The sequence below is a fragment of the Onychomys torridus genome, chromosome 14 (genome assembly GCF_903995425.1).
Source record: "Onychomys torridus chromosome 14, mOncTor1.1, whole genome shotgun sequence".
In the NCBI taxonomy this organism is placed as follows: Eukaryota; Metazoa; Chordata; class Mammalia; order Rodentia; family Cricetidae; genus Onychomys; species Onychomys torridus.
Window position 1 is genome coordinate 43,468,045 of NC_050456.1, and position 16,867 is coordinate 43,484,911.

A 16,867-nucleotide genomic window follows, 5' to 3' on the forward strand; every position below is an offset into this window, starting at 1 on the left:
TGAAGCTCATTTCAGGTGTACCCCATTGTGGCACAGGAACCTCTGGGGAACACACTGGTTCTAAACTACATTGGGTACCAGCCTCAACTCTGTCTACCTGTGTGGGGTCTATTATGCTTCTTTTATCCTTTTAAGTACCCGATAGATTTAAACATCTTTCTAAAACAAAAAAAAATGAAAAACAAAAACAACAAAAAAGGTATTTTACCATGATGTGTGGCTAGGCAATGCAAAATAGATCTTGGCTATTTATGTTTATTTTAATGAAAGCCATAAATATATATTTACCCAAGTTCAAAGCTGAGAATGTTATCTTCAAATATTTTTTATCTAAAATTATCAAATTCTAGCTTCATGATCTTTGTTCAATACCTGCATTTAAATGTTTTCCATAGGAACATAACTGGCCATGCAAGTAACATTGCCTTACCTACTTGGACCATTTCCACCTTGATTGAATTTAGTAGAATTCTACTAGAAACAATATTAGCAATTAGTGTCACTTCCAATTTGAAATCCCCTTCTGCAGAAAACTTGGTGTTTGGGCCACTGGAGGCCTGAGTACCAGGCCTGGTCAGGGCTCCAACTGTAATCTCAGATATAAGTTCCATGATCTCTCTAGATGTTAGCCTGTTTATTTTACTAATAAAAAAGTGATGGGGCTTATCGTTTTAGCAGTAGCTATTTTTAAATGGATAATACAGGCAGCCGGTGTTGGACTCTTTATAAAGGACACAATCTACATTATGCTCTTGAAGTTATTCTTCACATAATTTCTTGCTAGAAATAACGTGTTTGCCCTATTTTTCTAGTGTCAAAATTTCCATGTACCAACTGCTGAGATTTCTGTGACCCTCAGTAACAATTATAGATGCAGGATAAATAAGTGCTCCTTTTATTTATGTTTTGATTCTGCATCTGCTAGAGCCAACTGCTCACATGCTGTGCGGGGAGAAGATGAAAATTTGCTGCTAATTATCAAGGCTTGTGCTTCTAAACATTGTTGGCCAGTAATTGAAAAGCAGTGTCTAGAGTCAAGCACTAGCTAATAACTTTGTCCCCACAGAGTTGAACAGTGATTAGTAAGTCTAGTCAAAGAAGATAGATGCTCTACTGACTGTATCTTTGGTGTTACAATTCCCAGAAGCTGGAATCTACAATTTTAAAAGGAGAGTCCGTTTAAGTGATTGAGAGATGCTGCCAACATGCATATACATATGTATCCACAGCAGAGTCAGCAGAGGCATGACAAGTGACATCTGAGTGGCTGTCTATGGGAATTCCGGTTAAAGAGAACACATTGTGTTACTGTGGCATGAATTGTGAAATTTTACACATGAGCATTAATGTTGAAATATGTGCTAATTTTACTAGCAACTTCTATTTATGCCATTGGTATCAAAAATTTGTCCATTAAAATATGTGGCTAATAATTATTCTGTTTGAAAAGAATCATTTTACAGTTTTTGTAGAATATTATTTTAAGATGTGTTTCATTTGTTTATGCTGTGGAACATTTACTTTAATGACGCAAAGATGTGTTACATTTGTTTATGTTGCATTTGTTTAACTCCGTGGAGCTGTGTGACTGTGCCCGTCTAAACATCTGTTTGGTCTAATAAAGAGCTGACCGGCCAATAGCCAGGAAGGAGAAAGGATATGTGGGGCTGGCAGGCAAAGAGAAAAAATAGAAGGAGAAATATGGGAAGAGAGGAGATCTAGGATAGAAAGAAGGAGGAGGATGCAAGGGGCTAGCCACCCAATCAGCCATGGAGTAAGAGTGAAAGTAAGATATACAGAAGTAAACAAAGAAAAAGCCCAGACACAAAAAATAGCCGGGATAATTTAAATTAAGAAAAGCTGACAAGAAATAAGCTAAGCTAAGGCTGGGCATTCATAAGAAAGAATGGGAGATGGGTGTCAGGCCCCCAAAGAAGCCAAAAGAGCAAAAGAAGAGCATTTTAAAAAAACAGTCAAAATAAACATGCTTTTATTGCATTTCTTTTATCTTTAGCAATTTAGGTTACCCTAAGTTGAAAGAAACCCGTGTTTTATACATTGGTATGAGAAGAATAGTTCCCTACTATCATAATCTATAGAAACTAGAGAAGAGCATCTGTCCTGTTTTCTTAGTAAGAACAGACTGTATTACCCCAGGTGACTCTTCAGAGAATTTTGCTCTTTGAATGAGAACTGAGTAGTTGTAATAAAGGATCACAGGATATGCAAATGGGAAAGACTGGAAACTCCTAATTTTCAGAGCCATCTGAACACCAGGTAGATTCTATCCACAGAAAACATAAAAGTAAGTGCCTTAAATAAATGCAATTGCATACATATTTATGGTTTGGAAGACTGACTATTGTCAAGATAGAAAGTTTTTCCATAATTGACTCCTGGGTTTACAATTAAAATTAAATCTTAATAAGACCATTTTGTAAGCTTTAATAACCTAAGTCTACAATTCACATGGAAATGGCAAAAGCCTCAAAAGTCTAACTGGTATTTATAAAGAAGAAGAAACTGTACAATTTATGTCACCCATATTTCAACATTAAAGGCATAGCAATAAATACAGTGTGGAGCTGGCACAACAGTTAAACAAATTACCAGAATAGAGTGCTAGAAATAAAGCCATGTGCCTTGGACACTGATTTGCACAGGCAGCAACACTAGTGCATGCTAGAGAGAAAGTAGTCTTTTCTATATGGATATAAGTCGAACTGAATTTCTATCAAATATATTGTATCTCAGCCTTTGCCTTCCACATACACAGCAGATGTCAATTTATCACAGAACCATGGTAGGTAAAAAAAATTGAGGAGAAAAATATAAAAACACTTTCTTCACTTTAGTATATAAAAAAGTTTTAAAACATCACAAAAAAAACTAGTAGTCATATATATATGAACCACAACAGATATGTCCAAGGGAAAAATTGACACTTAAGTGTTTCAAAGTTATCTAAGTAGCCATTTAATATGAAGCTGTGCTTCCCTTAATTAGACATCAAGGTACTACAATTTAAAACTACAATGTATTTCCTTTACACACGAATCAGTATGATAAAATGAAAGAAACACAAGTGGTCAAAATAAAGAAAATAGGAATCCTAAATGTAGCTCAGTAAAGGACAAAGAAGTGTGAACAGTGGCTCTGAACACAAAATGTAAGTATTAAATAGAGGAACGCATGTCATGGGAAACACACTGGAGTCTGTGTCACTGACTCCCACAGTCAGAGCGTAGCTTGCCAGCCTCTGTACTATGTATTGACTGTGCCCCTGGCACACCAGATTCTCCAGGTGGCTAAGCTGCAAGCCTCTACCTCCCTCAGCTGAGCTGAACATAGTCATATGAATACACTTTTTCTGAGACTCTCCTACTCTAAGGACACCAAAACTAGAAACCCAAGGCTCTATTATGGTTTATTTTTAATAAGATAAACAACTCAAAATATCAATAAGGGACCATGCATTTTGTAAGATTTACAGTTAAAATAAAAACACCTAAACAGCATACTCCACCTGTCTATAATGATGAGGCTACCTGCAATGCTCTTTAAGAGTGAAAGTTCTGATTTGTACTGACTGGTTCAACTTGTCCTTCACATACATGCTCATCAGCTCTTTTCTAGGCAAATTCCTTTCTGCACTCCATGTGCATCAATTGCTAATGGCAAGAATAACTTCCTTATAGGATCATTGATAGGCATAATATGATATGGTACTTAAAGAACTTGGAAGAGTGCCTGAAATGTATTTGTTAGTATTTTTCATACCCACCACATCAAATAAGGAAGGCTGGCACAGTGGAGATGTCAGATCAATCAAATGGATAGAGAGAGTGAGGAGCAGTCAATGACGGTGGTCAAGTGTATGAAGCCACTAACATTAGCTAGTATAAGAACCTGGGGAAAGCTCTACAAATCTTTGAGGCGGGGCCTTGAATCATGGGCAGGATGCAAGATACTACCAGTGTAGAACTTTGGGCAGAGTGACACAGATAGTAGATAGGTCCATAAAGCTAACAACTTGGTGTGAATAAAGAGCCTTGTGCTGCTCTTTAGTCTTGGCATCAAACATTCTTGGAAGTGAGAGTAGAAAGTTAAGCTAAAAAGGTAATTTTACTTTAAAAATCAATAACTTTTCAGTTCCCTGAGAGCAGTCACTATTTCCTCTTTTCCCAAAACTCTGTAGCACACTCCCCATCACATAATACACACTCTCCTGGTTGACATTCCAGTCACTGGCCAGTGACCATCCTCCATCACCTCATCCAGATCCTCTTCCACTTCCAGTTTCTAAATGTCAGTGTGCTCAGGCTTCTATCACTTGAAATATCATCTTGAAGAATGACATTCTTGTATTGATATGTCTATTCCATAAAATATACATTTATATTCCTGAAAGATCATTTGAATTCAAGATATCTTATAGCCAGGGGTGCTATCATTAGTTATTTCTAGACAACAGACATGATTCAGTACTAGAGAAACATACAGCCAACACATACCTACCTACTACTTACATACATACATAGAGAGATCAGAAATAAATATATATGTGTGTGTGTATATGTGTATGTATGCATATGTATACACACACATATGTATTTTTTCAATGCCTCCATACAGTTAGCCAATAGGCATTATCGAGTCTCAAAACAAACTGCCAACTTTCCCAAGAAACCTGCCTAGACTCCTGGGCTGTGATTGGAACCAGTTCTTGGATAACACTTGCTATTGTCTCCTCTGAGCTCTAGATATAAGAAAAAGGGTTAGACTACTATTTTTAATTATGTAAGCACGTGCATGGGGGGCGGGTTACAGTTTGTGTATGTAAATGCAGTGCCTATGGAGGTCCAAAGAGGGCTTAAGATCCAGACAGGCAGTTGTGAGCTGTCCAATGTGAATGCTTGAACTGAACTCAGGTCCTCTGAAAGACCAGTGCATGCTTTTAACCAAAGAACCATCTCTCTAGCCCTCACACTAGAGATTTCTCACGGCCTGAACTGTCACCTCTTCCTTGGAACAAGCTAGATGACATTTCTCTTAGAGGTATGAGCAACCATTATACGAGCTGTAGCGAAGGAACTGTGAACGGAAGTGATGTGCACCATGTCCAGGACACACCCAGTACATTGCCCTGTAGGACCACTTTATTGTTGCCAGTTTGGGGAGTTACATACTGGGCTGCTGTCACTCACTAACTCATGAAGCTCACTTATTCATCCACACAAGGCAAACGTGACAGCACAGGACCAGAGCAGCCAGGGGACCATGAAGCTCAAGATGGATGCTGTCTGTGACTCTGAATCTCAGATGGCTCGCTGAGGCTTGCTTGGGATTGTTAAAGGCACGGCAGTCATCACCTTATTGTGTCATGGCACTTAAAAGTGCGGGCTTATAGATTTTGAAAAACAACTTTTCCTTTACAAAGATACAGGGTTTTCTATAAACTTTCACTTTGATTTCATTTTATTGTTACTAATTTTTACAGAACTAAAGTCAAAGAAAATTATAATCTAGAATTCTTTGCATGAAAAAGTCTTTTCTTTCCAGGCTACAAAAAAAAAAAACCCAGAGTTATTCTGGGCCTTTACTGTACTTTAAAGTGAAAATATAATTTTAGGGTACTAGATGGTATGCAGGGACAAGAAACACATAAAGGACTATTTTCTGGCCCTTATTTTACTAAAATGAAATAAAGTAGCTGTTAAGCTACTGTTCAGCTGTGCCTGCAAACCTGATTACCCCATCACCTTTGATGCTTATGGGGAAAATGGTTCTAGGGGAGGGAAATCAATAACTTTACAAGTAGTAGTGACCACCATGGATCAATTTACTACAATCGATAGCACAGGGATCGATTTACATGACTAACATTCCTTCCTTTTGTCTTCCTTCTGTTGCCATTCACTGTAATGGCAAAGAAATCACTCCAAATTATTTTATCATGCCTTACTATCCAAAGAAACAAGAAACCTCCTTCCACATCTCATCATGAGCAGCAACATGGGGGTGTTTATTTGTTAAATGAATCTAAGGGATGTGATACAGCCATGGAAAAATCTTCATTTCTACTAGATAACTTATGCATAGCGAAAAACAGGTCCATACTGGTAAAAGTATTTTATCACCTATGCAAAGATAAAGATACCAAAGCTGGGAGACTAAATATAGTGTGTTGGTTCATGCCCATAATCCTAGCACTTTAGAGACTGAAGAAGAAGGACTGCTGGAGTTCAAGGCCAGCATGGGCTGCAACAAAAGCCTCTGTTGACAAAGGAAGGAAGGAAGGAAGGAAGGGAGGGAGGGAGGGAGGGAGGGAGGGATAGTCAAAGTACCAATAATGTGGAGTACTCTTGATAACATCATCTTTCTATTGAATTCGTTCGTGAAAAGTGAAATTTGAAGACTTTTGACAAAAAGAGCTGACTTTTCAAAAAGATTAATCATCTGAATAAAAATAATGGTAACTAAAAAAATGTCACTAGTCAGGCAGTGGTGGCACATAAACTTAATCCCAGCCCTCGGAAGGCAGAGCCAGGCAGATCTCTGAATTTGAGGCCATCCTGGTCTACAGAGCAAGATCCAGGACAGGCACCAAAACTACACAGAGAAACCCTGTCTCAAGAACCAACTCCCCCCTCCCCCAAAAAAGGAAAGAAATGTCACTAAAGCTCAATTTGATTCTCTTCCTTTTTAAGTTTCATGTTGATTTGTCCGGTATAGCTGCATGGATTCAACAAAGGAGTTGGAAGTTTCCACATGGATTACAAAGCTATAAATGTAGTGTAACTTTATATAAAAATCAGAATCACAACTGTACCCTTGTGACTTTTGTGATGTCTGCTTTAACATTCAGATGAAATTCACTACACTAAAGCATGAAAATTAATTATAATGCTTGTAGGAATTTTGTTACCTAAGCATTATAAAATACTTCTAAGAAAGTTGCCACTTCCTTGGGTTTAAAACAACTGGAAATATAATTTTAAAATAGCACCATAAAGAAGAGAAAAATCAAATGCTTTTCGCTACATAAAGGTAGATTTGAGGGATGATCAGTGTCCTCATGTCCAATGATTCTGCTCTTCCAGTGAATTAACCTGTTGAGACTCTGATCCTGAATCATCCTTTGAATTTGTCTTCTGGAGTTACACTCTCAGGCTTCCATTCACACACACCGAATAAGAAAAAAATACATCAGTAAAACCCAGAGGGCTCATGTGATAGCCCAGGATCTCTACCATGGCCAGGATCAGCACCTTCTTCTCTCTTGTGACTGTTTCAGCTAATCATGCCTCTCTGCAAAGTCCTCCCCACTCCTTTCGTATTGCAATCTGCAAATGGCCAAGCCTTGTTCATTGGAAAATTGAGTCTAAAAAGATCAGCTCTCTCAGTTCTTCTCTCTGTTCCCCTCACTATCTGTAGATAAACAAAGTGTTGTTTCTTCTCTCTCGTCTTTTCATTTGAGGAACAAAATGTCTTTCTTCTGTTTAAAGTCAAGCCTTTGACTTTGGCTCATCCAATCACCTGTTACCTTTAAGACGTTTCAGAATCAATCATTCTCACATCCAGCAATAGCTTTAACTTCTTTTCTGAAGTTTTGGCCTTGGCTTTCAGCTCAACTTTTCTAGTTTGGTTAAGAAATGAGAAAAAAAATTCTATAGAACTTAAAACTCAAACCCTTCATTTAACTTTTTCAGCCACTGTTACTATATTTTTCTCCCCGCTCTACTCAATTTAATGTGCAGCTGAGTATATACATATTCTATTTGCTTCCCCAAGGACACTCCCCAGCCTTCTCTCTCTGCTCTGTGCTCTGAGATGCTAGCCTGTGTGACTATATCAATAAGCTTATGTGTTGCCTTGTTTCTAGTTGCAAGACTTCAACATGAACCACTGGTTGGGGAGGGGGGGCGGATGGTACAGGGCAGGGGAAGAACAGGGACAAAGCTATTTATTATTACAGCTTTAAAGTTTTCCTGTGGGTTGGTACAATTCCTTCAACCTTCTTAATAGATTCCTTCTCTGTCTCTTATCTCTCCTGATCCACTTCTTTTCTCTTTGTGTTTCTATTTATCCCAAAGCTGCTCAGTGCTGCCCACATTCAAAATGGGTCTTTCCTCCCTGGTTAATCACTATGAAAAGAGTCTCACAGACACATTAAGAGTGTGCCACACTGTCTTAGGGTTTCTATTGATGTAAAGAGACACCAAGACCGTGGCAACTCTTATAAAGGAAAACATTCAATTGGTGGCTTACAGTTTCAGAGGTTTAATTCTTATTATCATGCTGGTACATGGAGGTGCACAAGGAGACATGGTGCTGGAGAAGGATCTGAGAATGGAGAAGGAGCTATATCTTGACTTGCAGGCAATAGGAAGTGGTCTGAAACACTAGGTGTGGCTTGAGCATATATGAGATCTCAACACCCACCTCCACAGTGTCACGCTTCCTCCAAGAAGGCCGTACCTACTCCAACAATGTCACACATCCTAATAATGCCACACCCTATGAGTTTATGGGGGCCATTTACACTCAAACTACCACACTCACCAATCTTCTTTGAGTTTGAGAATGAAGACTAACTACCAAAGCTATTCACTTTCCCTTACGTAGAGAAACCCAAAAGCTTGGCCACGTTTTGCATGGAAGTCTCTAATTTAGTTTTCTGTGGTAGTTCATCATGATCATCAACATGATAGGGTTGAGAGGTATTTAGGAGATTACTAAAGCACACTTCTCTGCATGCCCATGAGGATGTTTCCAGAGATAACTCTGAGAGGAAACACTCATCCTGATTGTGGACAGCACTATCCTATGGGCTGGGGGCCAAGATGGAATTAAGGAAAGAGGAAATTAGCTAATAGGTAAAACCTGCTTCCTGGGTGCCAAAAAATAAACAGTTGTGCTCTACCATACCTCCCAATGCAATGCACCATCTTACCAGAGGGCAGGGACAACACGTCCCACCAACTCCACATGGTCACCTCTGAAACCAGGAGCCAAGATAGTCTTTCCTTCTTTGAAGTTGCTCCTGTGGAGCGTTTGTCATAAGAACAGGAAGTGACTGGTCCATGCTCCTTAATTATCTAGGAAGACTCAGCCATTTCTTCCTTGCTATGGCTCAGTCTGAAAGACTTTTCTTGGAAGATTATGCAGTGCTGGAGACTATGTTGCTGTTCCTCCAGGGCTCATATGTTAAGCTTCTAATCTCCAAGATGATGGTATTTAAAGACAGACCTTTAAGAAATAAAGGCACCAGGGTGGAGTCCATAGAAGGATTGTTGCCTTCTAATAAGAGGTGTGTGGAATCTCTCTCTCTCTCTCTCTCTCTCTCTCTCTCTCTCTCTCTCTCTCTCTCTCCCTCCCTCCCTCCCTCCCTCCCTCCCTCTCTACTCTTTTTCCATGTGTGGACACAAAAAGACAGAGATGTTCACTGGAGCAACATGTAGGCACCTTAAACTTGGATATCTCATCCTCCAGAACTATGAAAAATGTGTTTTCTTTTTAAGTCACCTAGTTTATAATAATTTATTTTACCTTAATAAAATTTATTTTCTCTTGGACTAGGGATAAATTTACACAATCAGAAGTCTTGTTTCTTTCTTATTCCCCAGTCTTCCTGTTTCTACTTATGATTCATCAAAAAATTGTTTTTGATACTTCACTGTGATTTTCTAAATAAAAGATCTGACCATTCCACTACACTGCTTAAGAATCTTCAGGGGTTCTAGTTTGAGCTCGTTCAAGGCACAGAGGTACATTCCTCCTGTTCTGACCCCTATCTATGTACCCTTGATCCCAGCAGGTAGGACTCTTGTGCCTTGTGCTTTATGTACTACTAAGACAAAAATGGTTTTAGTTTCCAGTTCAAGTCATAGTATTTTATGCCTGCATGTCCTTTGAAGTCTGTCAATTTCCAAAATACCTTTGGCTGTGTCATTTGATTGTGTCCTTAATGCTTAGAGTGAGTGCTTTCCCTGCCCAAGAAGGCACTCCTTTAACCTCTATCCTCTCTCTGCCATGTCTACTGGCATCATCCTCCCCACTCTGTCCTCCTGCTTCTAAGTAGCTGTACTTGGACCCCAAGCTAGAATGCCACAACATCCTTCAGGGAATTAAAAATGTTATATTGAAATTATCTGTCAGCCTATCTCCTCCTTTTTATGAAAATCTGGAAGTTCTAAGGCTCAACCATCTTTTCACAACTGCATAGCATAGCCATTTGAAATCAAAGCAAATACTCAACATAATTTTCATAATCAAAAGTAAGTATTATTAGTAACAAACCTCTTGTTACTCTGGCTTTGTAGTCATTGTTTAGAAAATGTACAACAAAATACTGCAAATGGTCCAGAGAAAATTCATACTCTGATACCCTCCAAGACAGTTTTTCTAAGTCTTGAACTGGTACACTAAAGGTAGCTGGTGATATGCCAGTGTTAGGTCTTATAATATGTACTAAAAACAAGTGCAGACAAGTTGTTTGAACAATTCAACTTAAAGCTATATGCTTATAAGATGTAATACCCAACTATACGTATTAGAAATGATGTCCGATTTCCAGTGCCTGTCACCAAAGCCAGATTAGATATCTTACAGGAAACAAAACTTAATGGTGTTCATGTGTGTGGGGGGGATTTCAAAGCAGAAGGGATGGTAGAGTCAAGAGTTACTCCAATCAAAGTAACTGGATGTCCTAAAAAATTGACAAATATGAGGAGTAAGAACTATGGGAAGCTCTAGCTATGGTCAGGAAGACTTGGAACATGATGTGATCATGGTGCTTGGGCACAGAAAGCAGTGAAGAGCAATGAACCAAGATTACTCAGGAGCCTGTAAGATGCCCCCAAAGACCTCTAGGGCTAAAGAGGTGGGTTTGATACCTGCAACTCCTCAATTTTACTGTTTATGTCTTTTTTCATATGTTACATAAGAAAATTAACTTGATACTTAGATAACTGTGATTACATAATCATGATAATAATTTTAACAAAAGCTACTAATAATCACTTTATAGATACAAATTATATACATGTTTATGTAATTATTGTTGACTTCTCCTTCAAATTATAGCCAGAATCCAACCAGATCTCACTATTTCTACCAAAGCTAATTTGGTTTAAGCCACTGGCAGAAGTTGAACTGTGTTCTCCAGAAAAGCCACACTGAAGTCTTCATCCCTAGTATCTCATAATATGACTTCAGTTGGAGACACATTTCTAAAGGTGTAATGAATTTAAAAGAAGATCTTTAGGATGATCCTCACTTCAATATGACTGCTATTCTTTATAAAACTGGGAAATTTAGGTACAAATAGACATTTGCATTAGGAAGACAATGTGAAGATAAGCAGCCACATGGTGCAATGATAAATCAGCAACCAGGAAACACAAAGGATGCTGGTAAGCAGCAGAAGTGACAAGGAAGATCTCTTTCTAGGGCAGTTGGTGACAATGCATCTATTTACACTTCATCTTCATGATTTGAGTATCCAGAAAACCTAGACTCCTTTAGGGATTTTTTTCCCATGTTTTATAAACCATATATTTTCTTTTCCATATCTAAAATAAACACTTGGATAATGTAATATACATACATTGAGTAAAATGATTACCAGAGCCAAGTAAATTGATGATCAGTCGCTACACATACTTATTTTTCTTTCTGCATGCAGGTTGGGGGTGTGTCATTTTCTTCAGTGGTGTGACACCTGACAAGTTGTCTTTGCTTCAGTAAATAACCTCCCACCCATGCTCTGGCAAGAAACTCTAATTAAACTCAGTGAGTCACCCCAAAAATAAAACAGGAAAAGTGAAAGTGGACTCATTGGGAAGAAGGGCTTCCGTGGGAGAGGTAGGGAGGACGAAAGGGGAATAGATCTGAAAACAACTGAAATGCATTTTATAAAGATATGAAACTGTCTAACAATTAAAAAAAATCTAGAGAAAAATTGTGCAGCATGGTAACTATGGCCAGTATGGCCTTAAATTTAGTTAGCAGCCTAGCAAGTTAATGCAGTGGCAATGGTTGGATGTTTGCACCCACGTTCTCACTGGTCTCTTACTCCACAACACATTTGCATCTTCTGAATCCCCACCTCTATAATCTACATGTAAACTACAAGCAAGTAAACTTTGAAAAAGGAAGAGTGGATCAGAATACATTTTTATTTAATTTAAAATCTTCCTTTGGCTTCTTGTCTTATCTAGAGTAGAAACAAAGCCCTGGCAGCAGATGCCAGATATTTTGATCTCAGCTTCTATTATCAACTTGTTTGCTCTCTAGGGTACAGCCTCACTGGCTTCATGTCTGCTCCCAAAACCCCTATCTCAGGTCCTTGTGCCTACTGCTTCCTCTGCCTGAGTCTTCTGGATCCTCACAGCCTTGCTCCTTCATCTTCTGTAGGTTTAGGATCAGGATTTCCTGATGCTTGATCACCCTATGTATAATTACAATTCTCCATAAATGTTTCAAATCTTTTGTTGTTTCCTTTTCCTTTAGAACTCCAAACAGCATCCAGAAGACAATATGATATTTATTTGTTGTTTTCCCAAACAGAAATTGGACAAGAGTTTGATTTGTTCACTGTTGTAGACTATGCACATATACATCAAGTGAGCAGGTTATTCCTCTTGTACCCTCAAGGGAACATCGGTAGTAGAATAAAGACTGGCCACCCCTGGAACAGTGATTTATGTACTTCATTGAAACACTTAAGAGATAAGTGGCCTTGCTATGTACCTCTGAGTCTTCATTCATCTGCTAAAGTGAAAAGCATAAAATCTACTGTTGGCTTCACTGTGAGGAGCAGCCTGGATGGAATATTCACAACTGTGTATCTGAATCTGCACACTGTTGTATAAATACTGAATGTTATTAGAATGAAAGTATTCACAGTTTTATAATAACAGCAATTCTGTATATTGAAGGGTTAGTAATAAAAGATGACATTCTTAATTGCTGAATTCAGCCTTCCTGAAAATAAGTTGTAAAAGTGCAAGTGAAAGTAATCCAATCAAGCACAATTTGAAAACCTCTCTAAAATAGGAGCTATGAAATGCAGTTGCTTTATTAACAGCTATTACCATCCAAGAGTTACTGAAAATGCTAGCAACATATTCACAGGAATTCAGGCCATTGAAGCTTTTTGGTGCCATAAAGAGATCCTATGAATGAATGAAGGTCAGCATTCTTACTTGTAAGTACACTACCTCATAAAAGGAATAGATCAGATTTTTTAAATTAAAATATAATTACATCATTCCCCTCTTCCATTTCCTCCCTCCAATCCTTCCCTTGTACAGTTTCCTCTTGATCCTTATAGAAATCATAACCTCTTTTTCTCTAGTTGGTATTCTTTTACACACACACACACACACACACACACACACACACACACACACATAATCTGCTCAATCTGCCTACTGTTGCCTGTGTATGTATTGTGTATTATTTCAGGGCTGACCATTTGGTATTGGCTAACCAATTAGTGGACTCATCTCTGAGGAAGACTATTTCTCTTACTATCAGCATTCTTTAGTTGCTCAAAGCTCCTTGTTTAGTGGTGGGATCCCATTAGATTTTCCCTTCTATATTAGAATATCCATTGGTCTTATCCTTGTTTGGGTCTTGTTTAGTCAACCTTATTGTTGAGGCATGATGAATGAAGTTTCCTTGTCATGTCTAGAAGATACAATCTCACAGCAGACTTCCTGGTCCTCTGGCTCATAAAATCTTTCCTCTCCCTCTTCCATGATGCTCCATGGGACTTAGTTTACAGGAGTTATGTTGTAGACATATCAGTTGGGGCTGGGCACCCCATGGTAACTTGTTCTTTGCACTTTGACCAGGTGTGGTTTTCTTTAAAGGCTCTGTTGGTGGTTGTTTCTTTAATTTACCTTATCCACTAAGATTTGCATGTGCCAATAAGAGCCTGTCAAATAAGGATTCTTTTTATACTGTATAGTCTATGTTTATCAGAGCATACAACTGGCCCCCATAAGCTCATAGAGTGGCACTTGTTAGGGACCAAGATTTCAGGAACCAAACATGAACCATGGAAAGTACTAGCTAAGCTAGAGAACAAGTCATAAGGCAACCGCCCTCCCTTAGAGCAGTAACACCTGTTTGCTAACTGGAGGCTCCCAAAGATAAGAGCATTCCACAGTCAGGTGCCATGACAACCGAATGTGAAGAGCATTCCATGATCAGGTAGCCTAGCAACAGAACAAATGGCCCCTGACCAGTCACCTTAGCAGACTTCCTGCAGTTGCACAACCTGCACGTCTCCCATGTACTGCACGCCTTCCACATCCCTTCTCCTTCCCTCCTTCCTGCCCCTTCCCCTCCTATGCTATACAAGCCATGTGGAGGAAAATAAAGTTTGGTGGCTTGATCAGAATACTGTCTTGCTGCTGTCTCTTGTGTCCCCTGTTTCTTTCATTCGCTCCCACAGGTGGGTTGCCCCTGTTGAAACCCTGCTGGCTGGGGCAGGCACTATTAAGAGGTATGGCTTTGTTGGAGTGGGTATGGCCTTGTTGGAAAAAATATGTCATTGTGCAGGTAGATTTTGATGTTCTCATGCTTAGTTGCCTGCAAGCCAAAATGTATCCAGCACCACATCTGCCTGTATACCACCATGCTCCTTGCCATGATGATAATGGACTGAACCTTTGAAACTGTCAGCAAGCCACCACAATTAAATGTTTTCTTTGCCATGGTCATGGTATCACTTCACAGCAGTAGAAACCTAAGACAACAGTTATACTGAGGACATCAGGTATCAACAGTCATTACATAGTTTAAAAGGATCTGTTTCTGCTGAGGGTCAGCATTATGCCTGATAAAGGCATAATGATGAATAAAACCTGGTTTTTGTCTTAGAGAAGCTTATCATTGATACATGAATATATAGTCCTATAGAACTTCAATACAAATTAGATGAAGAGGGCCATCCACTCATCCTCCTTTCTTTTCAGGAAAGGGCACGCCTTCCAGGTATATCAGCCAGCCATGGTATTTCAAGTTGTAGTAAGACTAGGCACCTCCTCCCTTATTAAAGCTGTATGAGGCAACCAGAAGCATATCAAAAGCAGGTAACATAGTCAGAGACAGCCCCTGCTCCCACTGTTAGGTGTCCTACAAGAGGACCAAGCTATACAACTCTAACACATATGCAAAGGGCCTAGGTCAGTCTCATGCTGGATCCCTGGTTAATGGTTCAGTCTCCATAAGCCCCTATGAGCCCAGGGTTGTTGATTCTGTAGGTTTTCTTATGGTGTCCTTGACCATTTGGCTCCTACAATCCTTCCTCTCCCTTCCATATGATTCCCCCCCGAGGTCCACCTAATGTTTGCTTGTGGGTCTCTGCCTGTGTTCCATGAGTTGCTGGTTTAAGCCTCTCTGATGATCACTGGGCTAGGCAACAATGTATGGGTATAGCAGAATATCATTAGGAATCATTTCATTTCATGTCTGTTTCTATCCTAGGACTCTCATAGACCAACAAAGGGATACAATGTGAAGTCATGGTATGAAGAGCTAACTTCTGCACTAAAGAACGACCAATAATAACGTAGCCTTAAAGTACAATGTGGACATTCAGGGACCATCCCTGATAAGTGGACATTAACAATTCTAATGACAAGCATTCCCTCCAACATAAATTATACAGGGAAGCTACATTCAAAGACAGTGATACTCAAAGTTCTTAATGACTAAATAAAAGTATTCAATCTCTCTTGGAGTCACATAATTTGGGGTGATCCTTATAAAGCTTTTATAATACATCAACTAAAAGTATGTATTTTTTAAGATAAGAATATTTTTCTAATTTTACTTCAAAAGCTTAGTAGGTTTCATTAAAGCCTGTATTTGGACCTTAGGTAAAGAATCAAATCACTAGTTTAAATGCCAATCCTATTTATTGTTAAATATACTAAATACTCTTTTGCGTTTGAGCATATAGGCGGTCCTAGAGATATTTTGAGGGTACAGCTGCCCTCAAAAAATAAAAAAATCATGAGTCACTGTACCATAGGTTATCTAGGATGCCATCTGCAGAATGTCACCACTCTGTCACCTTAACAGAGAAGCCATTTGATGTAGAACTCAGTGACCCCTCAAAACCATCAACTCCAAAGGCCTTCCAGCTGTACTAAGAGCCCTAACATACAGATTGAAACACACTGGAGAAGGTTCCCTGTAAGCCTGCAAGTGGGCAAAGATTCATCCCCATAGAAACGCAGGAAAAGGGATCTGTAGGGTGACTCTGTCTTAAACCTGAAGGGAGCCTTAAGCCCTGGGGAAAGGCTTGCTGCATATTTCTCGGATTTCCAATAGACTGTTGCTTTGAATTTATAGCAGCAGTTTAATGGCATTCTGTAGACAAGCCATCACCGTACAACATAACCAAATGCAAACATTTGAGGAAAGCAAGATGGTGATTGATGGGGGTGTAGGTATGAGAAGCGTCCTAACATCTAAATTAGCCTTGTTAAGCATCATTTCCTTTTTGTTGTTGTTCAAGGATTCTTTTTTTATTTTATTTTGGAGATTATAATATAATTACATAATTTCTCCCTTCCATTTTCTCCCTCCAAATCCTTCTATACACCTTGCTCTCTTTCAAATTCAAGTCCACTTTTTTCTCTATTTGCTGATGTGCACGCACACACACACACACACACACACACACACACACACACACACACACACAATTTAACAGCTAACTCCCTGATCCACTGGCTCTTCCATTCTTCCTGGCTCCTCTTCAGCAATGTTTGCTGAGCCTTAGGTATGGGAGAATCTTTTCTCTTGAGAGAAAAATGGATCATATAAAAAGCTAAGTTCC

The 16,867-nt window shown here is 39.1% G+C and overlaps 1 protein-coding gene across 1 annotated transcript in view; it reads right to left on the reverse strand.

Moving 5' to 3' along the window:
* The window catches only part of Kcnh5 (potassium voltage-gated channel subfamily H member 5), a 303,831-nt gene that overhangs the window by 16,201 nt on the left and 270,763 nt on the right, over nucleotides 1-16,867 (reverse strand). The window lies entirely within an intron of this gene.